Below are 17,035 nucleotides of genomic sequence, written 5' to 3'. Positions count from 1 at the left end.
GATCATGTAGATAAGTAAGATGTATCCCTTATTTATATTGATTAAAAATTTCAAAATAAGTGGACATCTTTGCCAAGCCTCTTACGAAGAAAATTTATTTTTGTATAAGAGGTAAATTAGACATGTGCATCCATTGATTTATGTTTTATTCTTGAATTTCAAAATTTTATGGATTTGTTGATAAAGCATGTTTTGATATTATTGTGTTTTAAAATTATTTATCAAATCATGATTTATGTTTGAATGTTTATGAACTTTTGATGTCATAAGTCGACCGAAGCTTTAAACTAGTCGACTGATGTTTCCTGTACAGTCGACCGGTTTCTGATACGTTAAGTCGACCGATTTATGATTTCATTTGATTGATGATCTTCATTTGACTTTCATTTGACTTTCAATTGGTTTTCATGGATTCATGAATTTTCATGATTTTCCTTCATGGATTTTCATAAATACTCTTATAAATATTCTCATGGTTATCTTTCAAAGTTTTTCTTTCAAAAATATTTTCGGATGATGCCTTTGGATCCTCATTTTTGTCACTATTGGAGTTTTATTTGTATTAGTTCATTTGTATCCTCGTTTATTGCCATTAATTTTGTATTGTTGTTTGTTAGCTTTTTGATAATTTTAACTTTTGTATTTGGTCTAACACTATGTATTGATATACACTTTTGTTAGCTGAAATGAGCATGATTCTTATAGCTGTGTATGTTTTTTCACACGTAGCTGCCTTGTTATTTTTTTGTATATATATGTAGGGGGAGCTTTCGCTCTCTTTCTTCTCATTGTTTTTCCTATTTTGATGTTGACAAAGAGGAAGAAACAAGTGAATTATGAGTATCTCATTTTGTTCACTATTGGTTAAACATGTGTATTATATAATTTTTATACACTTTGTGTAAATTATTTGTTATCATCAAAAAGGGGAAGATTATTAGGATTCATGTTTATGAGCCTATTTTCTAATATAGTTTTGATGATTAACAAACAATTTCTATTCTTATTTTCTAGTATTTGTGTTTTCCTCCAATATGAATCCAGGTCGGAGGTTGGATGGAATTGAGCGCTAACGATGATATTCGAGGAGGTTGGAAGGAAAATTGAAATGAAGCCATCGCAATTCAAGTCAAATACGAAATCATGCTTCATCCCTACTATCAAGATGAGGATCGCCAAGATCAAGCTTCATACAAATTATTTGCCTTCGATGCAGTGTTTTAAGTTTAGTTGTGTACTTTATATGTTTATACTTAGAGCTCAAATCACACACATACACATTGTTTCATGTTTATCGATTTTGAGAATATATTGTGTTTTTGGATTATTAACAAAATAAAAATATTTTATATCTTTTCTAAAGTCTATCAATCCATTAAAAAGAATCTCAAAACTTGTTTTAAAGGATTTCAACAAAATCAAGTTTTTAACGAGTTTGTATTTTTGACATGTTTGTAAAATATTGAGTTTTCACAAATGAGAAATGATATTTTAGAAATTTCATTTCTAAAATGTTTATTTTCATATATATATCTATATATATATATATATATATATATAGAAAAACAAAGTATCTGAAATATCATGTTATCAGTTGACCGATTGAAGAAACCGGTCGACCGACCAGTACCAGTTTTTTAGCCTTCTGTTTTACAGTCTATCAGTCGACCGATATGATTTATCAGTTGACCGATCAATAGTCATTTTACTTTAACGACTAGTTTTGACTGCTTTGTTTGAGAGGTTATAAATAGCCCTCAAGACTTGATTTTTTACTAAGAGTTCTACAAGATTGTTTCACCAGTTTATTTCTAAGTTTAAGGGTATTTGTTTGTGTGAAGAAAGTTTAACAAAGAGGAGGATCTTAATTTCGGTTTTGAGGTGTTCAACCTCAAATCTTTATATCTACATCTTTTTGTTTATGGAAAAGTTTTCTAAACTCATTCTCTAGCTAATTTATATTTTGATTATCATATATAAGCTAAATTTTATTTTACTCATTGTTTACACACACAACTACTTGAGCTTAAGTATTTCACATATTGTATATTTAAGTTGTGATAGTGTTTCCTTAAGAGAGCTTACAATTCATTCTCACCTGTTTAGAGAACAAAATATTTATTCACACTCATTGTGAAAACACGTTGTAATACATAAGAACACTTAGAGGAGTAGTTGGAGAGAGACCGGGGTTAATTCTAAGAGGAGTGGGTTGGTAGTAAAGCCTAAGGAGAAGTTGTAAATCTAAAACAGTTGAGGAAGGTAACACGGTAGTCAAACACTTAGAGGAGTGAGGAGTGTGGCTTGTGGGATTGACAACGTGTGTATTGTAAAAGTTATCAGTGATATTTGAAAACCATTATTTTATAGTATTTGTGATATAGTGGAGATCTCCTCGAGGTGAAGATGTGAACATGTTTAAAAACGTATTGAAAACAGAAAATCACATTTTTGAATCTCATGTTTAAATAAATTTCCAGATCTAGATCTTAATTTACAAATTCGTTTGTGAGCTTTTCATAACTAAAAAATATAGATCTTGCATCTCATAATGTAAAGTATCTATTTTTTATGCACAAAAATATGTTTTAGGCTCAAAATCCGAAATAAAACTCAGGAAAAGTTATACAAACAGTGGGTGTAGGATTTGGCGAGATGTTACTCGCCTCTGGTATGCTGACCAATTCTTGAATCCGAGAGGGAGAGATCTCCTATGCAAACCCCTTTAATTTCTATTGATACTCATGAGTTAGAATCAGAAATATATTACTGGACATGATTAGAGAGAATTTCATTTAACGTTTTTGTAGATAAATCATCGAAAACAGGAAACTAGGGATTTTCTGTTCAGTCGACCAATGAGTCGACTCATGAGTCGACTTATGAGTCAACTGATAAGTCGACCAATGAGTCGACTGATGGGAAAAATCTTAGTTTTTGTTTGCCTTGTCTGGTCAATTTATGAGTCGACTGATGAGTCGACCAATGAGTCGACTGATGAGGAGTTTTCTTCTTTTGTATTTCTTCAGTGTGGATCTGTTTGAGTTATTTCAGTTTAACTAAAATCTATTTATGTTTGTTATCGCTGCGTGCTTAAATGTGAACGAGGAGTCGCCTCGAATGACGGGTATTAGAAATTTAGGTATAACCTGTATCTTTACATGTGAGATGACATGCAGACACGAGTTTAGGTTTGTGCACCGAGACACGTGAGAAAGTAGAGTATATGCACCTGTTCATATAACTCATCTAGTCCATGTGTTGGGCAATTATGATGTGTAGTCCATGTGTTGGACATTTATCACTTTTAGTCCATGTGTTGGACAGTTTACATATGCAGTCCATGTGTTGGACCATGTGTTGGACATTTATCACTTTTAGTCCATGTGTTGGACAGTTTACATATGCAGTCCATGTGTTGGATATCCACTACATCAGTTTAGACCTTGAGAGTTAACATCTATACTTGCATAAGCTGGACACGACATTTATATGAGTTGTGACACGACACCGTAATTAAGTCTGAGATGAGTTTGCCTTCTTTTATTAATGTTCTTGTATTAGATATTGGGTTTGGTATTTAGGAAGGTGCAATTTGAGATACAAGGCATATACATGAGGGTTTCCTTATTTGGATTATTTCGCTCGACGTACTTATGTTCGTATTGTAACCTCCTAAATACTAAAATCCTCTTATACATAGGTATTTACAATCTGAGCTACATGGTATATACTGCTCGCTAGCGCTTTGACGCTCGTTGTCCCTCCCCCTTTCAGGTAATGAGCCAGGAGCCCGGAGAGTCGCAGGTTGATGGCGAGGTACTCTAGCCTCAACTTCTCTACTATAGTTATATTTTACTTTTGAGCTCTACTATAGGCTTTTGTTTTAGACATTTTGAGAGTTTACTTCTACAAGTTATAAAGGCTGTGTGCCTTATTTCCTTTTATTCAGACAATTGTATTTGAGACTTGTGGAGATGTTCCACTTATTCATTTTAGACATTGACTTATACTTCAGTACGTTAGATGATGAAATATTAATTTTGATTTCCATTATTTTATCAGTTGACTCTTGTATTATCTTTTACTTTCTTTTATACCTATACCTATTATTTGACTCTACTAGAGAGATAGTAATTGTGATGGTAAAACACACTACAACACCTGAAATCTACCATAGCGGCCGAAAAACGCTATGGTATTATTTCAGAGCGTTTTAATCAACGTTGTGTCAGAACCCGCTACAGTAGGTCTGTGGCTTTACATAGCGTTTCCCCAAACGCTATCAAAACGTTTCCAACCATAGCGTTTTTATGTAGCTATAAAAGAGTATTCAATAGAGTTTATATATTGCTATGACAAATACATAAAAACGCTATTAGTTAGTTTCCAACCATAGCGTTTTTATGTAGCTATAAAAGAGTATTCAATAGCATTTCTATATTGCTATGACAAATATCTTTAATAGCGGTTGAAAAATGCTATTAGTTAGTTTTCATTCATAGCATTTCAACGCTGCTATTATCTTACATTTGATAGCGTTTGAGTTATTACAATGGCGTTTCAGTGAATGTTGTCTTTCTTCTTTTAATAGCATTTCAACAATTGTTTCCACTTCTTATAGCATTTCAGTTGTGCCTATAAACCTTTGAGGTTAAACTAAAAATAACTTCCAATTGTGACAACCATAAAAGCAAATATTTCATTTAAAGATTCAAACTGATACATAACCAAGTTATAGCATACAAGAAGAGTCAACACAAATGTGCCAAAAAACAAATACTAGTCTTTGGATAGTCCAACATGGAGTACAAGAAATTAACCATAGTACACAGAACAACAGAAACTAAATTTGCTGCATTACATATGACTTGGAAGACTCATCATCTTCAGCATTTGAGTACTTGTACTGCTGCAAAAAAACAGAAATTAACAACACCAATAATGAGATCCTAGAGCCATGAACATTATATGGATACAAAACATAAAACAACAACACCATTAATTAAAAATAACAAGCTTATATTAATTTCTTTAATAATTTTGTTTAAATTTGTTATTAATAAAAATAAGAAGACAATAATTTGTTCTTTATTAATTCCTGCATGAAAAACTGGCTTTAATGAAATCAGGTGAAATCAGGTGAAAACTTAGTCTAAAGTCTGAAAGGAAAGAAATGTAGTAAAATTATGAGTGTTCATGTACATATGCATGTGTTGTGAGATATGTAATTTTATAACAGCTTGTTGCATATTTGCATTAACTCTCCACAATCTTGGTTAGCATTTGAAGTTTTGTTGTATATCTACATTTCTTATTTAGAAGCAGAATCAACTGATGATCAAACATATATGTACAACCCTCAATATGCTTCCAGAGTTACAATTGAGCTGTAAGACCCGAGGGAAAAAAGACATTTGCTCAACGTATATCAAATACACTCAAAGCATTTCTTTGACTCTCTACATATTACCAAATTAGACCATTCTAGTTATATCAAAATGAAACAGAAAAAACTATTTGCCTGAACTTCACTCCACGCATTACACAAAAACTAACAACTAATAGTGAAACTCAAACAAAATTACATATGTAAGAAAGCAAGGATGCACCTAGTGGATCAACTATACAAGAAAATACTCAAGGTTAGCTAAGAGAACAGATGCCGCTCCTTCCAAAGTGTAGCTCAAGGAAATTTTTTTCAAGTATAAAGAATTATGAATATTCAATAGATTTTTTTCCATACCATTGAACTTTGCAAACGAAGAGAACGTAGAATTGAGTGCCACTGAGTCAGACCTTTCTTCTTGGCGGTCTAAATATTCTGCAATCTAACAATGACTGACTCCACTATTACCCATTAAAGTTCCTTGTGTTGTTCACATCGACAAAGGCAATAACAATCTTCTCCCTCTTTTTCTTGCAAGTTTTCTCTGTCTAATAAACACACATATGGGAATAAGGATTCCAATGTTATGCAGTTCCCGATATTTGAGCAATAACCATCAGGCCCTTTGAAGTCTTATATCCTCTTGCAAAATCTTTTCTTTTCAGACCTTGAAAATGTTTGTGGTGATGGTGGAAGGTACAATCTACTTCCCCGTTGTTCTGGATGCAAGTCTTTCCTAATTCTAATATCTTCCAAGTCCTTATGAGCATTTATCCTTCCCCGTTGTTCTGGATGCAAGTCTTTCCTAATTCTAATATCTTCCAAGTCCTTATGAGCATTTATCCCATCTTTTGATTTCCCACTATGCAACATAGTGCTTATTATGCTCTCACAAATGTTTTTCTCTATGTGCATCACGTCTAAATTATGACGTAATAGAAGTTCCTATAAATAAAAAATAAAGAAATACATTAAGCAATTATAAAGCTAAAACAAAATATATAAAAAATATGAAATAAAGAAAAAACAGAACACTAACCTAACGCGAACAAGCCCGCGACGTATTGTTATCAATGTCACTTGTGTCATCCTCATCCTCATCATCATCACCATCATTCTCATTATTATTCCTTTTTCTTTTTTTGTCTCCACCTTTTCCAAAATCATTTGGAAAATCATTTAGAACAGCAGAAATATTGTGACCTGTTAAGGCTCTGGGCTTGCTACCATGCTCTACACTATTATCAAACCACGATTCTTTCTTCGGTATGGATGTGAGGGTTTCATAAATTTCCTGTGACCCATGTATGAAAACTTCCTACTGAAGCGTAACCATCTATGATGTGATTTTTCCCACATATAGGGCATGCTTTTCTTCCTTTTGTAGAACAGCCAGCAAGATTTCCATATGCTGGAAAGTCATTTATAGTCCACATCAACATTGTCTTCAAATTGAAAGTTGATTTGCTAAATGCATCATAAGCCTCAACCCTATTCTCCCACAAACATTGCAAATCATCTACAAGTGGTTGCAAATAGATATCTATGTCGTTTCCCGGTTGCTTTGGACCAGGAATCAGCAATGTTAGCATAATATTATCTTTCTTCATGCACAACATAGGAGGCAAATTATAATTCACAAGCATTACCGACCAACAACTATATTTAGAGCTTAAGATAGAGAACAGGTTGAAACCATCAGTAGCAAGTCCAAGTCTGAGATTGTGTGGATCAGCTGCAAATGAGGGCCATTTATCATTAACCACGTCCCAAGCTAAAGAATCAACAGGGTGACGCATTTTCCCGTCTGTGCTTTTGTTATCAAAATGCCATCTCAAATCTTAGGCCATTTGTGAAGACCTGAACATCCTTTTAAATTTAGGAATAATAGGAAAATATCTCAAAACCTTAACTGGAACGCCTGTTCTGATTTCTTTACTACGCTTATTTATCTTCCATCTTGAAGCACCACATGTTGGACAGTTGTCCAGTTCCTCATACTTCTTTCTAAAGAGACAGCAATCATTAGGATCAGAGATCTAGTTCCAGTATCCTTAGGATCATCCTATGTCGAGTCGTGGAGCTAGGATAGAGTTTCTTAGGATTCATGTATAGAGTCCGAAAGGATTTCCTAGTATGAGTGAGGACGATATATGCGTATATCTCAGAAATTTGAAATTTTTTTATTTTCTGACAACTATTTTTGAATAAGTTTAAAGTAATTGTGCAAATATTATATGTCGTGGAAAATTGTATTGTGATACGATATTTATAAAGGCCTATTTGACTTATGAATTTTATTTTTTTTTCCTACCATCAGGAGAGAGATGGCAGGATGAGGTAGACCCCGTACCAGGAGAGCTAGCCAGGCAGAGTCCCATCAGCCAGCTCAGTCCGAGCCCCAGCAGGCTCCATCCGAGCCGCAGCAGGCTCCTCAGTATCTGGTGGACCTTATGGCTCCTCTTATCGCTCGGATGACAGCTATTGAGGAGTTGGTGACGACTCATATAGCACCACCGACCGGTAGCTCAGCAGCCGGGGATACCTGCCGTCCCTGTCAGAGAGAGACCTCCAGAGGTCGCGCCTGCAGCCATTCCTCTAGCAGTCCCAGATAGGACCACAGAGCAGGAGGCTTGGCTCCGTATAGTGGAGAGGTATCAGAAGATGAGGGCACCAGAGTTCTAGGGGTCACCAGACCCTCTTGCAGCCCATAAGTGGAAGGAGGATGTGAGCAACATTCTCGATATACTCGGTGTAGATTCAGTCCAGAAGTAGAGACTGGCATCCTACAGCCTGAAGGGAGATGCCGGGAGGTGGTACCGACTCCAGTTCACTCCAGAGCAGAGGCTGACCCTCACGTGGGAGGACTTCATATATTTCTTCGATGGACAGTACATTTCTTCTGCAGCACGGACTGGGAAGGAGCTTGAGTTGTCCCGATTGACTCAGGGGGACATGTCAGTGGCTGATTTTGAGAGCCGGTTTATAGAGCTGTTACATTTCACAAGCATGTGGCAGACATGAGAGCGTCAGGCTCAGATGTTCTTGGCTGGGCTTCGCCCTAATCTTCGATGGTACCTCGTGTCGAGGAGATTTTATTCAGTTAGGGAGGTAGCTGAGGCTGCCACTTCTCAGGAGATTGAGACTTCTATGTTCCAGAAAGACAAGGAAGGGAAGGCCAAGACCGGACAGAGTAGGGACAAGAGCAAGAACAAGAGAGGTTTTTCTGGACATCAGCAGCAGCATCAGGGCCCTTATAAAAGGGGACCCCAGCAGGAGCAGAGAGCGCATCAGCAGCGCATGTTCCAGGGATCCTGTTTTAACTGTCACAAGGTCGGACATAAGGCATCAGAGTGCCGCAGCGCACCAGCAGGAGCCCAGCAGGGCAAAGGTCCGAACCAGTAGCAGCAGCAGCTCCAGCAGGGTAGAGGTCAGGGCCAGCAGAACAGGCTTGAGGCACCGCCAGCAGCTCAGAGGACTAAGGGACAGATTCGGGCAGTTCAGGATGTTCCCTAGGGACAGATTATCCCATATTCTCCAGCACCATCAGCAGAGCAGTCTTCAGCTACGGGCAGGGTATATGCAGTGGTTCCTCGTGATCATGGCGCCAGCGGAGCTATAGTGGAGGGTACGTTCTTTGTGTTTGTAGGAGGTGTACTGTCAGTCTAGACGAGTCAGAGTTCATAGTCGATTTGATAGTGTTGCGTATGTCCGAGTTCGGTGTCATCCTTGGTATGGATTGGTTGTCTTCCTACCATGTTAGTATTGACTGCTTTGCGAAGACAGTCAAGTTGCGAGCGTCCGACGGGTCCGAGATGATTGTAGCCGCCTCTCAGGGCAACCGACTTACGGAGTCATTTCTGGCGTACATCGAGGAGGTGATGCGATGGGATCAGAGTGCTGAGTTATTGGAGACTAGAGTTATATCAGAGTATCAGGATGTCTTTTAGGACATACCTGGATTGCCTCCGGTGAGAGAGGTGGAGTTTTGTATCGAGTTGCAGCCTGGCACAGCCCCGATATCCCGCGCACCCTATCGCATGGCACCAGCTGAGATGAGGGAGCTTCAGACCCAGTTGGATGAGTTATTAGCTCAGGGTTTTATTCGCCGGAGTCATTCTCCGTGGGGCGCGCTAGTACTCTTCGTGAAGAAGAAGGATGGTAGTATGAGGTTATGCATAGATTATAGAGAGTTGAACAAGGTCACTATCCGGAATAGGTACCCACTACCTAGGATTGATGACTTGTTTGACCAGCTGTAGGGAGCGCAGTATTTCTCGAAGATTGATCTTCGTTCTGGCTATCATCAGTTGCGGGTTCGGGAGATGGATATTCCCAAGACCGCCTTTCTTACTCGATATGGATCCTTCGAGTTCCTGGTCATGCCATTTGGGTTGACCAATGCACCCGCGGTATTCATGGATTTGATGAACCGAGTTTTCCGTCCCTTCTTAGATCAGTTTTTGATCGTGTTCATCGACGATATTCTCATTTACTCGAGATCGGAGGCAGATCATGAGGAGCATCTACGGATAGCATTGAGGACCCTTTAGGAGCACCAGTTGTATGCCAAGTTCAGCAAGTGTGAGTTTTGGCTTTCAGAAGTCAGATTTCTTGGCCATATTATCAGTCGAAAGGGTATAGCGGTGGATCCGGCTAAGGTCACAGCAGTTCTTGATTGGGAGCCACCGAAGACGGTGTCAGAGATTCGCAGCTTTTTGGGTTTAGCTGGATATTACAGGAAGTTCATTCAGGACTTCTCAAAGATTGCGACGCCGATTACACGCCTTACGAAGAAGGGTGTACTGTTCATATGGAGCATGGAGTGCCAGGAGGCCTTTGATATTTTGAAGGCTAAGCTGACTATAGCGCCAGTTCTGACCATTCCGAGCAGTGACAGGACATTCGTTGTGTATACAGATGCATCGTTGGCAGGCTTAGGAGGCGTATTGATGCAGACTCAAAGGGTAGTAGCCTACATCTCACGGCAGTTGAGGGTGCATGAGGAGAACTACCCCACTCATGACTTGGAGTTAGCAGCAGTGGTGTTTGCACTGAAGTCATGGAGGCACTACTTGTATGGAGTGCAGTTTGAGCTATTCACAGACCATCAGAGTCTGAAGTACCTCTTTTCTCAGAAGGAACTCAATCAGAGGCAGAGGAGGTGGATTGAGTTTATCAAGGACTATGAGTTCGCGATTTAGTATCATCCAGGGAAGGCGAACATCGTAGCAGATGCTTTGAGTAGGAAGCGTCGGCATCGGGTTGCGGCTTTGAGGTGTTCTTTGTACAGAGATCTTATCACTATTAGCCACTTTGATATTAGACCCGAGATTGGAGGAACCAGTGCATTCTTGGGAGCTATGTCCGTGCAGCCATCTTGGAGTGACAGGGTTGTCAGAGCTCAGTTGGAGGACTCTTGGATTCAAACCCGTAAGGGGGAGATTTCCAAAGAGCCTAAGGCGGACTGGACCATTGGAACAGATGGAGGATTACAAATGAAGGGTAGATTGGTTATGCCAGCCAGTGCAGAGTTGAAGAGGGAGTTATTGGATGAGGCGTACCGTACTCGGTACACAGTACATCCAGGGACTACCAAGATGTACAAAGACCTGAAGAGGTGTTTCTGGTGGAGTGGTATGCGGAGAGAGATTGCAGACTTCATGGAGTTCCAGACACGATCGTATCGGATCGAGGATCGGTTTTCACCTCGCATTTTTGGAGGAGTTTTCAGGACTCATTTGGCAGCACGCTATCTTATAGCAGTGTATTTCACCCCCAGACGGATGGCCAGACGGAGAGGGTGAATCAGGTGTTGGAGGACATGTTGCGGGCATGTGTCATTGACTTCCAAGGTAGTTGGGAGGATCATATTCCATTGGTAGAGTTCGCTTATAACAATAGTTATCAAGCGACGATCGGTATGGCCCCGTATGAAGCATTGTATGGGAGACCTTGTAGATCACCGATATGTTGGGCCGAGCCGGAGGATAGCTTGATGCTTGGGCCCGAGCTAGTGAGGCAGACCACTGAGAAGGTAGCTTTGATCAGGGAGCGGATTTTAGCCGCTCAGAGTCGGCAGAAGAGCTATGCAGATAAGAGGCGAAGACCCCTAGAGTTTCAGGTTGGAGATTTGGTTATGCTTAAGGTATCGCCTATGAAAGGCGTACAGCGATTCGGAAGGCGAGGGAAGCTTGCACCGAGATATATTGGGCCTTTTCAGATCCTAGAGCACATTGGAGCTGTGTCATACAGACTAGATCTTCCAGTATCGATGTCTAGTATACACAACGTGTTCCATATTTCTATGTTTAAGAAGCACTTGCATGATGAGGAGCAGCAGCGAGTATTGGATGCACCGGAGATCGAACTTCAGGATGATTTGACTACTATTGAGATTCTGGTTCGTATTCTTGCCAGAGAGGACAAGAGGCTTAGAAACAAGGTAATTCCCTTGGTGAAAGTTCAGTGGAACCGAGGAGGCATTGAGGAGATTTCTTAGGAGCGTGAAGAGGACATGCGTCATGACTACCCACACTTGGTTGAGCAGGTAAATAAATTCTTATTATGATTACATATCTTAACTTATGTACATATCTTTGGTTATGTTTTCATTTAACGCTATAATGAGAATACTTTCGCTTAATTTTTAATCTTTTGGAACACATGGTATATGTATGGGGGGTTCCTTGTTTGGATTTTTCGCCCGATGTACTAGTTCCACTAGATTAGGATTTGAGCGAGAATATTATCATTTTAGATCGTTAAGTGTAAATATCTCTATAAGGTTATCTAAGAGTTAATATTTCAAGTTCACATGATTTCCGAATTTCGAGGACGAAATTCTTTTAAGGGGGGAAGAATGTAAAACCCCGAAAATTTCTACAATAAATATATGTGAATTATTAATAGTAAATATTTTCCTTGTGATGAATAATCATATATATACACATATATATGTCATATGAATGTAATTATCTATGTTTGAGAACCCAACAAGTGATTTTAAGTGAGAGAAATCGAGTGTTATGGCCAGCGTGTGAAATGCCCAGCAGCAGGCATTTTTGTACTGCGCGGTCGACCGACGTGGTCGACCGTGGCGGTCGACCGACGCGATCGACCGCACAGCGGTCAGAGAGCTTTCAGGTTTTGTTTTCTTTGCGGTTTTGTTTCGGGTCTTTTGGGTTTCAGGTCGGGTTAGGGAGTTAGTGTTTATACCAACTCAACCCAGGAGAGCCTCTCTTCACCTCAGGCTCAAAACCCTAGCCCTCATCTCTCAAATCTCAAACCCTAGCTGGATTTGGTGCTTAGGAGGAGATCTGGAGGATTTTTCAGCGGGATTTTGGATTGGCAGCGTAGAGAATCAACCTCCTGCAGATCTAGGGCTTTCGTCAACACCCAAGGCGAGTGTCATCTCGCCCAATCTCTCACCCCTATTTTCTATGGTTGTATTTCGATTTTTCATGAGTTTTAGATGAGCCCAAAAGGTATTTTTGTATAAAAATGAGTTCTTTACAACTTGGATTGTAAGGATTAATATTTCAGTTTATAAAAGTTCACCAATGTTTTATCTAATGAAGATCTAGATCTGAGATTTCTTAAACGAGAGTTTAACCCTATTTTACTGTCATTAAAATGTTTTAAATTGCTTCTCATGTATTTTGAAATATTAGAAATGTGGATTTCATGCTTGAGACTAGTTTTTTTTCTTCTAGAACATTAGACCACTTATTATCATATAATTTTTCAAAATTTTGTTTCAGGTTTTGCGTTGACAGAAACCCAGATTGGGTTTCTGTCCGCTTGGCGGTTGACCGGTGCGGTCGACCGGCGCGGTCGACCGCGGATGACTGTAAAGTTTTCGACCGTGATGTTCTGTCGGTCGACCGAGCTGCCGCAGCGGTCGACCGCGGCGCCCTGGCGGTCGACCGAAATGCCCTTGTGTCAGAGCGCGATCGACCGGTCCGGTCGACTGCTGCACAGTCTGCCTGTTCTGTCTGTTTTGTTCATGTTCGAAGTTTTGGCCTGTTATTTGACTCTGGTTTGTAGTCTTATTATGTATTCATGTATAATAGATGATCCGAAAGTACCAATTAGGGGCATGCGCACTGATTTGAGTGTGAACTGATTTATGTAGAATTTCACTATGTACCTTGGCTGTATTTTCACTATTTCACAGTCCTCGTGTTGGACTATAATCCATTTCAGTCCTCGTGTTGGACTATAATCCATGGAAGTCCTCGTGTTGGACTATAATCCATTTCAGTCCTCGTGTTAGACATCTGCCAACTATCCCGTGAGTTTGGAAACTACAGTATACAAACCCTGTAACAGACATGGTTCTTAACCTTGCATAAGACATTCTTACAGAAGCCCATGATATGACACTATGTAGATTTTTGACATGACACTCGTGTGAGCTATATCATTATATTCATGTAGGCTATGACATAGCACTACACTTACGTTCTGAGATTGATTGTATTTCTTTTATTATTGTTCCTATATTAGAACCTCGGGTTTGGTATTTAGGGATTTACAATTTGAGATGTAAGGTATATACATGAGGGTTTCTTAGAACCTCGGGTTTGGTATTTAGGGATTTACAATTTGAGATGTAAGGTATATACATGAGGGTTTCCTTGTTTGGATTATTTCGCTCGACGTACCTATGCTCGTGTTGTAAATTTCTAAACACTAAAACTTTTTTTAGTGAGATCAATGATTTTAGATCTATTATATATTAACTGTATTTTCTTATACAACGAGCCCTGTTCCCTTGGGGTTGGTTGTGATGTTACTCGCTAGCGCTTTGACGCTCGTTGTCCCTCCCCCCTTTCAGGTAATGAGCCAGGAGCCCGGAGAGTCGCAGGTTGATGGCGAGGCATTTTAGCTTCAGCTGTTTACTTAGATATATTTTCTTTTGGAATTCCACAGTAGACTTTTGTTTAGGTATTTGAGAGTCTTATTCTAGAAGTTGTAAAGGCGGTGTGCCTTATTTCCTCTTGTCAGACATTTGTATTTGGGACTTATTGAGTATTCCAGTTTATCTACTCAGATCTTGACTTTGTACTTCTGTATGTCGGATGATGAGATATTTATGTGACTATTATCATTTCATCAGTATATCTTGTATTACCTTTTGCCTGTTTTGTACCTACACCAGTCGTTGACTCTACTAGATAGATGTTAATTGTGATGGTGAAACATGTTATTGCACGGTGTGGTGCATGGCATAATGAAATCAGGTGAAATCAGGTGAAAACTTAGTCTAAAGTCTGAAAGGAAAGAAATGTAGTAAAATTATGAGTGTTCATGTACATATGCATGTGCTGTGAGATATGTAATTTTATAACAGCTTGTTGCATATTTGCATTAACTCTCCACAATCTTGGTTAGCATTTGAAGTTTTGTTGTATATCTACATTTCTTATTTAGAAGCAGAATCAACTGATGATCAAACACAGTTGTAAAACCCTCAATATGCTTCCAGAGTTACAATTGAGCTGTAAGACCCGAGGGAAAAAAGACATTTTCTCAACGTATATCAAATACACTCAAAGCATTTCTTTGACTCTCTACATATTACCAAATTAGACCATTCTAGTTATATCAAAATGAAACAGAAAAAACTATTTGCCTGAACTTCACTCCACGCATTACACAAAAACTAACAACTAATAGTGAAACTCAAACAAAATTACATATGTAAGAAAGCAAGGATGCACCTAGTGGATCAACTATACAAGAAAATACTCAAGGTTAGCTAAGAGAACAGATGCCGCTCCTTCCAAAGTGTAGCTCAAGGAAATTTGTTTCAAGTATAAAGAATTATGAATATTCAATAAAAAGATTTTTTTTCCATACCACTGAACTCTGCAAACGAAGAGAACGTAGAATTGAGTGCCACTGAGTCAGACCTTTTTTCTTAGCGGTCTAAATATTCTGCAATCTAACAATGACTGACTCCACTGTTACCCATTAAAATTCCTTGTGTTGTTCACATCGACAAAGGCAATAACAATCTTCTCTCTCTTTTTCTTGCAAGTTTTCTCTGTCTAATAAACACACATATGGGAATAAGGATTCCAATGTTATGCAGTTCCCGATATTTGAGCAATAACCATCAGGCCCTTTGAAGTCATATATCCTCTTGCAAAATCTTTTCTTTTCAGACCTTGAAAATGTATGTGGTGCTGGTGGAAGGTACAATCTGCTTCCCCGTTGTTCTGGATGCAAGTCTTTCCTAATTCTAATATCTTCCAAGTCCTTATGAGCATTTATCCCATCTTTTGATTTCCCACTATGCAACATAGTGCTTATTATGCTCTCACAAATGTTTTTCTCTATGTGCATCACGTCTAAATTATGATGTAATAGAAGTTCCTATAAATAAAAATAAAGAAATACATTAAGCAATTATAAAGCTAAAACAAAATATATAAAAAATATGAAATAAAGAAAAAACTGAACACTAACCTTCCAGTACGGTAAAGAAAAAAAAGATAGATCTTTTCTTCCACCTAGTAAGCTCATTCTGATTATCAATGTCACTTGTGTCATCCTCATCATCATCATCATCACCATCATTCTCATTATTATTCCTTTTTCTTTTTTTGTCTCCACCTTTTCCAAAATCATTTGGAAAATCATTTAGAACAGCAGAAATATTGTGACCTGTTAAGGCTTTGGGCTTGCTGCCATGCTCTATACTATTATCAAACCATGATTTCTTTCTTCGGTATGGATGTGAGGGTTTCAGAAATTTCCTGTGACCCATGTATGAAAACTTCCTACTGAAGCGTAACCATCTATGATGTGATTTTTCCCACATATAGGGCATGCTTTTCTTCCTTTTGTAGAACAGCCAGCAAGATTTCCATATGCTGGAAAGTCATTTATAGTCCACATCAACATTGTTTTCAAATTGAAAGTTGATTTGCTAAATGCATCATAAGCCTCAACCCCATTCTCCTACAACAATTGCAAATCATCTACAAGTGGTTGCAAATAGATATCTATGTCGTTTCCCGGTTGCTTTGGACCAGGAATCAGCAATGTTAGCATAATATTATCTTTCTTCATGCACAACATAGGAGGCAAATTATAATTCACAAGCATTACCGGCCAACAACTATATTTAGAGCTTAAGATGGAGAACGGGTTGAAACCATCACTAGCAAGTCCAAGTCTGAGATTGCGTGGATCAGCTGCAAATGTGGGCCATTTATCATTAACCACGTCCCAAGCTAAAGAATCAACAGGGTGACGCATTTTCCCGTCTGTGCTTTTGTTATCAAAATGCCATCTCAAATATTTAGCCATTTGTGAAGACCTGAACATCCTTTTAAATTTAGGAATAATAGGAAAATATCTCAAAACCTTAACTGGAACGCCTGTTCTGATTTCTTTACTACGCTTATTTATCTTCCATCTTGAAGCACCACATGTTGGACAGTTGTCCAGTTCCTCATACTTCTTTCTAAAGAGACAGCAATCATTCACACAAGCTTGAATCTTTTCATACCACATGTTAAATATCTTGAGGAAGCTTTTAATCGAGGTGGCTGAATCTAGCAAAACATTGTCCTTTGGCAACATACGTTTAATGATACCTAACAACTCATTGAAATGTTTACTTGATAA

This window comes from Asparagus officinalis, chromosome 8, assembly GCF_001876935.1.
Source record: "Asparagus officinalis chromosome 8, Aspof.V1, whole genome shotgun sequence".
Lineage (NCBI taxonomy): Eukaryota > Viridiplantae > Streptophyta > Magnoliopsida > Asparagales > Asparagaceae > Asparagus > Asparagus officinalis.
Note: the sequence above shows the minus strand (reverse complement) of the source record.